The 12,158-nt window shown below is 49.0% G+C and overlaps 1 long non-coding RNA gene across 1 annotated transcript; it reads right to left on the bottom strand.

Moving 5' to 3' along the window:
- Positions 1-7,990: 7,990 nt before the first annotated feature.
- LOC115029108 (uncharacterized) lies at positions 7,991-10,779 on the bottom strand. The gene is made up of 3 exons (XR_015044690.1): positions 10,598-10,779; positions 8,461-8,611; positions 7,991-8,384 (listed from the first exon to the last, which is right to left on the bottom strand). It is a non-coding gene; the product is annotated as an uncharacterized LOC115029108 (long non-coding RNA).
- Between the last annotated feature and the right edge of the window lie 1,379 nt (positions 10,780-12,158).

Here is a 12,158-nt window from a genome sequence, read left to right as displayed (position 1 = left end):
TTTCTTTCTTTCTTTCTTTCTTTCTTTCTTTCTTTCTTTCTTTCTTTCTTTCTTTCTTTCTTTCTTTTTTTTCCTTCCTTCCTTCCTTCTTTTGTCTTTTTTTCTTTTCTGTCTTTCTCTCTTTTTTCTTTTCTTTTCTTTTCTTTTCTTTTCTTTTCTTTTCTTTTCTTTTCTTTTCTTTTCTTTTCTTTTCTTTTCTACTTTTTTGTTTGTTTGGTTTGGTTTGGTTTTGGTTTTCCAAGATAGGGTTTCTCTGTGTAGCCCTGGCTGTCCTGGAACATGCTTTGCAGGTCAAGCTGGCTTTGAACTCACAGAGAACTACCTCCCTCTGCCTCTTGAGTACTGGGATAAAGGCTATGAGCCACCACTGCCTGACACCTCCCTCTGCCTCTTGAGTACTGGGATAAAGGCCATGAGCCACCACTGCCTGACGAGAATACTTTCAAAGATGGTTCCAGGCTCCTGGTGAATCCCACAAGTGTCTTTCCTCTCTCTGGCTGTGGGTATGGGTGTGGGGTGGGGATGTGTTGGATTTGGGGGAAATGACCGAAAATAACCTCCTTGAATGCTAGCAACCAGACAGATATGGGAGTCAAGGGGCTGAATCAACTAGTGGCCAAGGAGTCTAGCTCTACAGTGCCCTTGTCCATAGTTTGTCCTAGTACCTGGCCCTGTTAGTGCCAGACTGGCCCCATGACACCCCAAGATGGTTGTTCCAGGGATATGACACAGCTCTCAGAGAACCAAGACCAGTCAACCCTGGTGGGACCACTTGGCCCTGAAGCCAGCTCTCTCATCTTTATCCCTAGACTGCTGTCTGCAGAGGAGGGTTTACTGCAGTTGAGAGATGGCCCATATTGGGTGTCTTAGAATAGCAGAGGGGTGGCATTTGCCATAGTTCCAGGGACTGGGACCCAAACTGAGGTGTTCTAAGGGCTGGGAACACACTGGAATCTGCTTCTTCCTTCTGCATCCAAGCAAGGAAGGCTCCAGGTCCCACCTCCATCTTCCTACATTCTTCCATGTCTCCTATGAAGATAATTGTCCCAGGTTACCCAGGAGGACCACGTGCAGATGCATTTTCCAAATACCATCAGCTTCCTATGACCTAGGACCTATGACCTCCCAGGCATCGATCTGCTTGGTGGCTTTAGAAAGTCCCCAGACTTCCCTCTTTAATTACTTGTCTGCATATGCATGTGTGGGGGTGCTGGTGGGGGCCAGAAGAAGGTGTCAGATCCCCCGGAGCTGGAGTTAAAGGCAGTTATGAGCGACCTGTTGTGGGTGCTGGAAACTGAACGTGGAACTGGAAAACAGGTAAGATGGCTCTTAACTGCGTGCGGAGCCATCCATCGCTCCAGCTCCTCTGTCTTAATTCATAAGCATTAGGGAAGAATTCTAATAAGATGTCTTTTGGAGGCTGATTAAATAAGCCCAGGATTTAGCTCAGACCTGGCCCTGGGCAATATGGCGTTAAGTGACCATTGAGGTGCTTGTTTTAAGAGAAGATCTCATCTCAGTCCCTTCCTGTCACCTTTCTATTTCCTTCCCATCCCCTTCTCCTGGCCTCCTCATTCGGGACCCCACCCCTTTCCAGGGACATCTGCATCTCCAGGTATCCATTGGTACCCTAGGTCTCTCCATGGGAGCACTAGCCAGTAGGGAAAGCCACCTGCCCCAGGTGCCAATGGGGTAGAACAGGGCTTCAAAGCACAGAGCCAGCCTGGAGGCTCTTGCGGGTGAGCGCTAGTGTGGGAGTGACTCTAAATTCCCAAGTCTCCACAGTTTCCTAACTGTATCTTTTTGTGTCACTGTCTCAGAATAGACACACTTGTGGGCTTTCCTGGGCTCAAAATAGTCATGAGCTAGGGCTTGCCATCCACATCCGAGTTTGAGTTACAGCAAATGGCTTACTACTTCTGATTGGAAGGTTCCCTTGGCAAACGGACCTCCTTTTATGGAAGAATGAAATCTGCCTGCAGACTGGGTGGGCTCTGAATGGTGGCCCTCAGCAGCTCGCTTGGGCGGAGCCCTGATGTGAAGACCATACAGGTCTGCTTCGGACTGGGTTCCTGGAGTTTGGTGGGGAAGGGTGAGTCATTATTCGTGCCCTGGGAGGGGGTGTCACTTGCTGCTCTAGGTCACTTTGAGATTATGGCTTCTGCTCGGGTCCATCCCAGTCTGTCAGGGAGAGCAGGATCCTGGCTTAGGCAGAGAAATGAAGTTGAACCTCATCTCTTCCACAAGGACCCTCATGACCGTGGATGCCTCTACCCCTCTTTGTACCTTGGTATCCCTTTGCATTCAGGTGGGCGACAGCTTGTGGACACCCACCAAGGCTGTCGTGAGGAGAAACATATGCAGTTGTGCCTGGTGCTGGGGAAGTGTTGGCAGCTTTGATTCTCTGGCAGACAATAGGTATACAGTAAATGTCTGTGAACCCCAACAGAACTAGATAGAGGCCAGAGTCCTTAACATCCCAACATAAGGTGTCTCTAAAGCTGAGCAGTGATCTCCAGGGTGGTAGGGTCTGTGGGACCTTCAGGGAGCCGCTGAAGAAAGGGTTGTGGAGAGGAGACAGCCTCAGAGTCACGGCCCAGCTGATGCAAGAGGGAAAGGGGAGAAAGCTCCCCTCTATTTTTTTAAACAACAGAATGACCCTCAAAGGCTGAGAGAAAGAAAGAAAGAAAGAAAGAAAGAAAGAAAGAAAGAAAGAAAGAAAAGAAAGAGAGAGAGAGAGAGAGAAAGGGAGGGAGGGAGGGAGGGAGGGAGGGAGGGAGGGAGGAAGGGAGGAAGGAAGGAAGGAAGGAAGGAAGGAAGGAAGGAAGGAAGGAAGGAAGGGGAAGAGAGAGAAGGGAGGGAGGGAGGAAAGGAAGGAAGGAAGGAAGGAAGGAAGAAAGAAAGAAAGAAAGAAAGAAAGAAAGAAAGAGAAAGAAAAAAGGAAGGAAGGAAGGGAAGAAAGAAAAAAGAAAGAAAGAAAGAGGGAAGGAAGAAAGGAAGGAAGGGAAGAAAGAAAAGAAGGAAGGAAGGAAGGAAGAAAGAAAGAAAGAAAGAAAGAAAGAAAAGAAAGAAAGAAGGAGGGAAGGAAGAAAGGAAGGAAGGAAGAAGGAAAGAGGCAAAAAGGCAAGCCACAGTACTTGCAGTCTTTTGCCTGAATATCTGCAGGATGGGGTCCCAGAGTGCTGTCCTAGGGCAGTGGTCTGCTGTAAGGGAAGAGTGGACTTAACTGTGTGTGTGTGTACACATGTGTGTGCACGTGTGCAAGCTAGAGGCTGGCATTCACTGTCTTCTTCTTTTCCTCTCTACCTTATTTATTGAGGCAGGAGCTCTCAATGAACCCGGAGTTCAGCATTTGGCTAGGCTGGGCAGCCAGTAAGACCCAAGGATACTCTTGTCACTTCCTGCCAGGGCTGGCGTCGCAGACATGTGCCTGCCACAAGACTGGCTTTTTGTATAGATTGTGAAGATCCAAACTCAGGCCATCAAGCTTGGGCAGTAAATGCTTTACTGACTGGGCCACCTGCCCTGCCTTTTAACTTTGCTTTAAAACAGTACTTTGGAGATTTAGCTGAAGGCATCTAGCGGGAGGAATCCCTCCTGGACTTTGAGAGCACATGTGTGGAGTGGAGAGGCCATCCCTACCTCACTGACCATTTCTAAGTATAGAGAGGAGGATTAAGCACTCTGAGGTGGGACAGGCAGGAGAGAAGGCCTGGGGCCAACCCCATATCCAGTGTGGGTGCTGTCACAGCCCTGTGCCAGCTGAGGTCATTGCAGTCAATTGTGTGCCTGTCATCATCTCGTCAAAGGGAGAAGCATTCAGACCACACCCTCAGAGAGGCCTCGCCGCAGAGGCCCTTACAGAACTCCTCTGTGCAGACACAAATGGATGGGAAACAGATGTCAGCCTGCTTGCTGGGCAGCACCTGGCTCTGAGTGGCAGGTGTGGAGGTTGTCTTTGTCATAACCGAGGGCCATATCTTCCAGTGCCTTTGATGATGGCAGCATAGAAGTCTGGCGAGGCGTGGCTCCACTTCCCTCATGGAAGGCTAGGGAGAAGGAGGAATAAATACAGATGTAGACAGAAGAAGGGTGGCACTTCTCCTCAAGGCTCCTTTGAAGTAACCTCCTCCCCCCACCGCCCCCAGCTGCGGCTCCTTTGCCATTGAGTTTCCTGCATGGAGCAACAGATCTGACTCTCTTTCCAGATTCTCTGAACTCTTTGGTGAGATTTACTCAGTAGAGATAGACAGCAAGCAGGCGGAAGGGGAAGTGACTCTGAGATCTGGGCAAGTGCCTCAGGTTGACTCCACAATGGGTCTCTGATTAGTTTAACAGGGCACCTGGCTAACCATCTCTGACTGAAAGCATTCCAGGAAGGCTGGGAGCAAGGAAGCGGGTGAGGCACAGTATGTGTCTCACAGGGCTTTTGGTCCACCAGGGCCGGAAGATCTTCCTGAGTGGAGTCACCATAAGGCCACTGTAATGGGCATAAGGTCATTCGTGGTATTTTTCTAGCCTGACACAGTTGCTCTCAGCTTGAAGTGAGACTGCTTCGCCACACATATCCCACTGACATGGAGGAAAATGGTTGCCAGTGGCCAAGCAGGAAGGCAGCTGGGCACTGTCCTGATGCTGTGTTCTAGAGAGCCTTACCAAATCCTCTTCCTGGCCCCATTGGAGGAGGAATCTTCCATCCCTGATGGGCCATAAGCCTGCCAGGAGAGTGCTGCTGTGTGTTCTGAGGCTAGAACCCCTGCACCCCATTCCTGCACCTTCTCTGTAGCCTTCCCCATGTGTAGAGGTCACCACTTTGGTCTGAGAGTGCTTAGATCTCGACTCCAGAGTGATCCTGGCTGATCCCAAGCCTGCTTCAATATCAAAGACACATATATGCCAGCCACTGAGCTGATGCCAAGGAAGGGGAGGAGGAAGAGGAAGGGGAAGAGGAAGAGGAAGGGGAGGGGGAGGGGGAGGAGGGAGACGGAGGGAGGGGGAGGGAGAGGAGGAGGGGGAGGGGAAGGGGGGATGAAACTACAGAAACCACAACAGTGCATGCTGGGTGGGACAGATAGAGCTGCAGGGGGTGATGTCTAATCCGTGCACTGCAAGCTTTCAACAACAGGCTGGGCTCTCTCCCTTGTCTTTGAGATGCTGTGTCTGTGGCTCACTGGTCCTAGGGAAACTTCTACACATCCCTCAGCAATCCACTCTCCATGTTCCATCCTCTGTGAAATTCCTAAGTCAACAATGCCGTGGGCTTCCTTCTTTCATGATTCTTCAAGATTCTTCTGCTGTGTATGTGTGTGTTTGTATTTAAATTGGATTTTGTTTAATTTTTTGTGTGTGCATGTGTGTATTCAGGTGCACGTGTGTGTATGTGTATGTGATGTGTTGTGTGTGTTGTGTGTATGTGTATAAGATGTGGTGTGTATGTCATGTGGTGTGTGTGTATGTCATGAGGTGTATATGTGTGTGTGTATGATGTGTGTATGTGATGTAGTGTGTGTGTGTGTGTGTGTGTGTGTGTATGTGAGATATGGTGTGTGTGTGATGTGATGTGGTGTGGGTATGTATGTATGTGTATTTGATAGTGTGTGTGTGTGTTGTAGTGTGTGTGTATGTGATGTGCTGTGTGTATATATGTCATGTGGTGTGTGTGTATATGTGATGTGATGTGAAGTGTGTGTGTGTGTGATGTGCTGTGCTGTGTGTATATATGTCATGTGGTGTGTGTGTGTGTGTGTGTGTGTATGTGATGTGCTGTGTGTATATATGTCATGTGGTGTGTGTGTGTATGTGATGTGATGTGGAGTGTATGTGTGATGTGGTATGTGTGTGTATATGTGATGTGCTGTGTGTATATATGTCATGTGGTGTGTGTGTATATGTGATGTGATGTGGAGTGTGTGTGTGTATGTGATGTGGTGTGTGTGTATGTCATGTGGTGTATATGTGTGTGTGTATATGTGTGAGATATGGTGTGTGTGTTATGTGATGAGGTGTGGGTATGTATGTATGTATATATGATAGTGTGTGTGTGTGTGTGTGTGAGATGTGGTGTGTGTGTGTGTATGTGATGTGCTGTGTGTATATATGTCATGTGGTGTGTGTATGTGATGTGATGTGTGTGTATGTCATGTAGTGTATATGTGTGTGTGTATGTGTATGAGATATGGTGTGTGTGTGATGTGATGAGGTGTGGATATGTATGTATGTATGTATGTATATATGATAGTGTGTGTGTGTGTGTGATGTGGTGTGTATGTGTGTATCTGTGATGTGCATTCATGTATGTCGACACCAAGGTCAACCTTAGGTGTCTTCTGTGACTTCTCACTCTTTTTTGAGACAGCGTCTTTCCCTGAACCCAGAGCTCATTGACCAACTAATGCCAGCTGGCCAGCGAGCCCCAGGGATGCCCGACCTCCCATCCCAAAACTGGGGTTGCACATACACCAAACTCAGGACCTCAGCCTTGTGTGCCAAAAACTTTGCCCACTGAGCCAGCTTCCAGACCTGACTTTACTGTTTTGGTCTTTTGGGTAGAGATGCCAATCAAACTATCTTCTGAACTTGGCACTCATCCCCCTGGGACCTCCCTCCTCTTTCTTTGCTGACTTACACCCTGTCTGAGTTGACCCTCTGTCTGTTTCCTCCACCCACACAGCCCACGGCCTGGACTTGAACTCTGTAGGTGTGACCATTGTGTTCTCTGAGAGGCCAGTGAGAACACAGAACCTTACAGAACTCAAGTCCTCTGGGTCCTCCCCACCCTGCTGTGCCTCCTGCCAAGCTTGGATTTTTATCACAAGAGCTCCTTTGGGATCCCATCGGTCAGTGGACAGGGCTGTGGCTGCGGGGCTCTGGCTCCATATCTGGCCCAGCCTTGTGGCTTTTTACCATATGCAGCCCTCCACTCACTCTCCCAGCATGCTGGATTCCAGTTCACAGAACCTGGAATGAAGTTACAGAGAGGGACCCAGCGCCTTTCAAAACTGGAGATCCAGAGTCAAAGCGTCTGTCCCTGCCAGGATCAGCCAGGGTCTGGCCATCTCATCAGTTGAGGTTCCGAGAAGTTGCATCTTAAATTATTTTTATGGACGGTTGGAGTTTCGAGTGAATGTTTAGACTGCAGCTCACAAACACTTCCCTCTTTGGGAGGAAAGGAAACTGGCTCTCATTTGGCAGTTTCTGCCTCTGTCAGCGTTCCCAGTGGCAAGAACCATAAGCTCTGCCTGGGAAGGGCTGGGGCCACAGCTGGCTTTTATTATTGAATATTTCTGGTGGTGATGTTGGCCCCGACTCTGTTTATGTTGCTTGTAAGATTTCACGCAAGACTCTGCGAGGACCTGGGCTTGAGCCCGAGCGTCTGATCTTCAGGGTAATTCGTTCCATCCCTTCATTCCTGAGCCCCTGCCTTCTGATTTTTTGCCAAGTTCATATTGAGCACTGCCAGGAAATGGAGTGCGGGCAGGATGTGCAGACACTGGGTCCCCGTGGCTTCGGTTCGTCCTTCATCCTTCAGGGGAGAGGGTTCCATCTTGCTCAGAGGGTAGTGTGTGTGTGTGTGTGTGTGTGTGTGTGATGTCTGTGTGAGTGCATCTGTGTGATCTGTTTCTTTAGAGAATTGCTGACCCCAAGGTCAAACAGAATGTGAGTGTGTCCTGCCCTGAGTCTCTGAGTGCGTGTGCTTGCCCTTGGCCTGGCAGAAAGCAGAAACCCGTGGCTCTGGGCCCTTCCTGCAGCCATGAATTGCTCCCAAATGTCTTGCTTTGCTCATAGCTTGCCAGGCTGCCTTGAAGCCCTAGGTCTGGCTCTGAAGATGTGACCAGCTCTGTGCAGGGTAGAGAGTCCTTTCCCCATTCTCCCTTTGGGATATGAAAGAAACTCTAAGAACACACAAAGGAGAGGCTGCTCTCCACTTCCCAACTTGTTTGTTTATTTTCTTTGTTAACATGTTTTCCAACAGTTCCTGGGTGTGTATTTGTGGAGTAAGCACATGTGTGCACATGTGTATTTGTGTGTGTGCCCATGTAAGCATGTATGTGCACATATAAATGTGTCTGTGTGTATGCTTGTTTGTGCATCTTTGTATATGTGTACACACATATATACACACATGCAAGTGTGTCTGTATCTTTATGTGTGTGTGCACACACATGTGTGTGTGCACATGTGGGCATGTACCTGTGTCAGAGTGTGCATAGATGCATAAATGGGATATTACTCTCAGCTTCTCATTTCCTGTTCACTAGGAGGAGAGAGTAGATGGCCTGTGTACCTAGTGGAGATCAGAGTCTGAGGTGTTGGGAAATTTTGGGGTGGGCTCACGGTCCCCACTGGAGTCTCCTGGGATTGTCTCCAGCTGGTCTTGCTCAACGCTGTAGTGAAATAACAGAGTGTCAGGGTATTATTTCTGGACCACAAGAGAACCCCGTGAGGACTGAGTGAACCCACCTTGGCTGTCCTTCCAGGGAGTCTCAAGGCATTTATGGTCCATGGCCATAGCCTGTGGCTTGTGGTACTGGCCCCAACTGTGCACATCCTGGACAGCAGTGTGAAGTATGAGGTCAGAGTCATGGGAACTGAGAACACCATACAAAGAGACCTAAAGTGCAAGGCAACATCAGTCAGTCAGGGCAAGGAAGGTTATGACCACCCCTCCCCAGTGTCTGTGTGATACCCCGACTGTAGCACTGCCCAGCACCCCTCAGAACACAGAGCAAGCCAGTGAGTCACATAGAAAACAATTACGGATGGAAAGCTGAGAGCCAGCTTCCCACAGGGCTCCTGTTTATCTGTAGAGTCTCACTTTATGACCGAGCCATGAAACCATGCAAATGGAGATTTTAATGGAAAAGCTGCCACACTGGTTTCGTGCGGAGAGGACTCAGCTGACCAGGACAGTGGCCAGAGGATGTGTTTGAGTCACCATCTCCACCGACATCTTAGACTGTGCATTCACTCTCCGGGCTTCTTTGCCTTCGACTCTGTCATTAGCAACAAGCAAAACCTGGTTCTCTGTGTGTGTCTCTCTCTCTCCAGCTCTTTTGGAACAAGCAGGTAGTGACTCTGGCCTTGGCATCCTAGTGACATCTGGGCCTTGGATCAGTTCCATCTTAGATCCTGAAGGGTGTTCAGCACAGCCCCTTTTTAGGCCACTGGTCACCATGGAGAGCAAGGGCCCCTAAAGTTTCCCCACTGATCCTTTGTCCCCTGGCAGATTAGAGTGGGGTCTAAAAACTCACAGCACATTAGTCAGAGGAATAGGTATCACTGTGTCCCTCCTGGCTCCCCAGAGGCCATTTGTCCCAGAAAAGACACTTGCAGCCAAGGCTCCTTAAGTCTGATATTCCAGACTCAAGTTTGGCCTGAGTTTCTGCATGATGGAGACACACCTACCTCTGAGAATGTGTTGTGCATATGCATATCTAAACTCACGTGAGGGTCATGAGAGGGAGTGCCTCTGCATATAAGTCCTTTTGGGATACATACACACACACACACACACACACACACACACACACACTGGCTATTTGGCTTCTGAGGAAGGTAGAGAAGACAATGTCTCAGGCAGGAAGCAAAATGGAGTTCTTGTTTGATTTAAAGTCATCACTGGTAACCCAGTGCTGTAAGGGACTGTCCTCAGAGCCACACCACCACCATCTTCAAATATCATCGTGATAGGAGAGAAAGAGCTCATGGAGGACAGCCCAGGCTCCAAGGAGGCACCAGGCTGTCACATCTCCTTCTCAAAGGTCTTCTCCCTGCAGAGCTGGGTCAGTCGCTTAAAGGGAAAGAAACTGAGGCAGAGTGAAGCAAACCCTTGCCCAGGTCCACCAGCGAGTGAAGGCCCCAGGGTGCTGTGCACTGATGCTGATGCTGTGGTAAGGAACGAGGCTGGAGACCTGCTTTTGAAGTAGTGAGAGCAAGAGTGAGCGCAAATCCGAGGTCTCCACTTCTCTCCTGTGTCTTCTGTCTGTCTGTAGACTGTGGTCCCTGGCCTCTATGTTGCCTATCTGTTTCGTGTGTCTAGTCTGTCGGTTCCATGCTGTCTGTCTGTATATCATGTATGCCCAATGTGTGTTTGTGTATGTGGTGTGTGTGTGTATGTGTGTGTATGTGTGTGTATGTGTGTGTGCGTGTGTGTGTGTATGTGGGGTGTGTGTATGTGTGTATGTGGGGTGTGTGTGTGTGTGTGTGTTTGTGTGTGTATGTGTACTGTGTGTGTGTGTGTCCCTAACAATGGGATTTGCTTTGTGTTTACTGAGCACATAGAATCTGGTATGGGAATGCTTTTCTACAGAGGTTCACAAAGATATTTCTTCACTGAACCCAGATGACCCAGAATAACATTCAAAACTGTGCACACATTTTATCAACCTATATCCACATGTTGCTTTATGGTATGTTCGTTTTGAATTTTTTTCAACCAGTTGGCTGCTCAAAACAAATGATTATCACACACACACACACACACACACACACACACACACACACACACACACACAGGTCAGACAGCCTGATTTCTATTGCTTCAGAACCTGAAACGGAGTGTAAAGCGCCACTGGCTTGATGACCCAGGATGGCCTACCTCTCCTCTACCACGTGAATCAGTGCGTGTTCCTCTCCCCACAGGGCCGCCTCGGAAGTCCGACGCCTGCAGAGCCAGAAGGGTGGCTCTGGCTAGCACCTCTCCGAGGTAACTCTTGCCTGTCACCTGGGGAGAGAGAGGCCTGTTACTCCTGCTGCCCTCTGGAGTCACTAGGGCGCTGCTGGTGGCCAGGCCATAGCACAGCTCAGTGAGACACTCTAAGACAGCATGGATCCTCCGGGTGAGCCCTGTGTTGGGCCAGCCTGTGTGAATCTTCAGTCCCTGACTGTTCCACAAGAAGGGAGTTTTCTTCATGGTCATGCAATGTCTTGAGCATTTCCTCTAAAGCACCTTGGAGTTCTGTTCAGTATGAGTTTCTTTAAAAACAAAACAAACAAACAAACAAACAAACAAACAAACAAAAAACGTCGGTCCAGGCCGATAAGACTTCATCAGATAAAAGAGCTGGTTGCCAACCTTAACTGAGTTTGGTCCCTGGAACTCAAATGGGGAAGGGAAGAAACAAGCCCCACCCACTTCTGCCCAAACTGTTGTCCGATCTCTGAGCATGCACAGCAGCACACTAAGTCAATACAGTTTAAAAAATTAATCAGTTAATTAATTTGAAGGGCTAGCGTGCAAGTCTGAGTATGTAAGTTTGGATTTCCTATACCTACATAGCAAGGTGGGTGCAGCGAAGTGCAATTCCAAGGCTGGGAGGCAGATAGACAGATCTGGAATTCGATGGTCAGTCAGTCTTGCTGATTGATGAACTCCACGTTCAGTGAGAGACTCTGTTCTCAAAAATATAAGATCAAGAGTGACAGAGAAGGCTGCCAGTGCTGGTCTGTGGCCTCGTCATACATGAGTCTGCACTCATGTGCATGCAAAGATGCACGCACAGACAGGGTTTCAAAGGTGATTTAAATAAAGGTTTTAACTAGTTATCAGAATAATTAAATTGTTTCCAAACCAGCAAGTTCACGTCTTAGGGACATGGTCATTGCTTTGGGTATTGTGACACTAGAAGCCTGGACCTGAATGCTTCAGCCTATCCAGCAGGCCTTGGGAGCTTGGGGTGGCAGCTTAAACTGCTGGAGGTTGGAACAAGTGATTCAGGGTCCTGGCACACGCCTGCTTAGTGAGCTGTGAGTCTTTTGAATGAAGGCAATAGAGGCTGGGAGGAGGATGGCTCAGTCAGCAAGGCACTGGGCAGATGGCTCAGTCAGGATAGCACAAGGTCCTTAGTTCCACACCCAGATCCCACATAAGGAGCTGTGCACAGTGGCACACGGCCACAATCCCAGCACTGGGGGCTGGAGGCACATGCAGCTAGCCTCAACCAATCAGTGAGCTCCAGGCTGGATGTCTCCAAAGAACCAGATGGGCAGCTCTGGAGGAATGACAACCTGGGTTGACATCTGGCTTTCACACACATGTGCATGAACACTCATGTCCACATGTGAGTGTGCACATGCGCGTGTGTGCACACACACACAGTTAACACTATACATCCATTAAAGACAATTGATGAAAGGAGACTGTTTGAGCACCTTGCCCT

The sequence above is a fragment of the Mus caroli genome, unplaced genomic scaffold (assembly GCF_978045245.1).
Source record: "Mus caroli unplaced genomic scaffold, Mus_caroli_1 scaffold_2, whole genome shotgun sequence".
Lineage (NCBI taxonomy): Eukaryota > Metazoa > Chordata > Mammalia > Rodentia > Muridae > Mus > Mus caroli.
The sequence above is the reverse complement of the archived record's forward strand: the minus strand, read 5'-3'. Positions and strand labels throughout refer to the sequence as shown.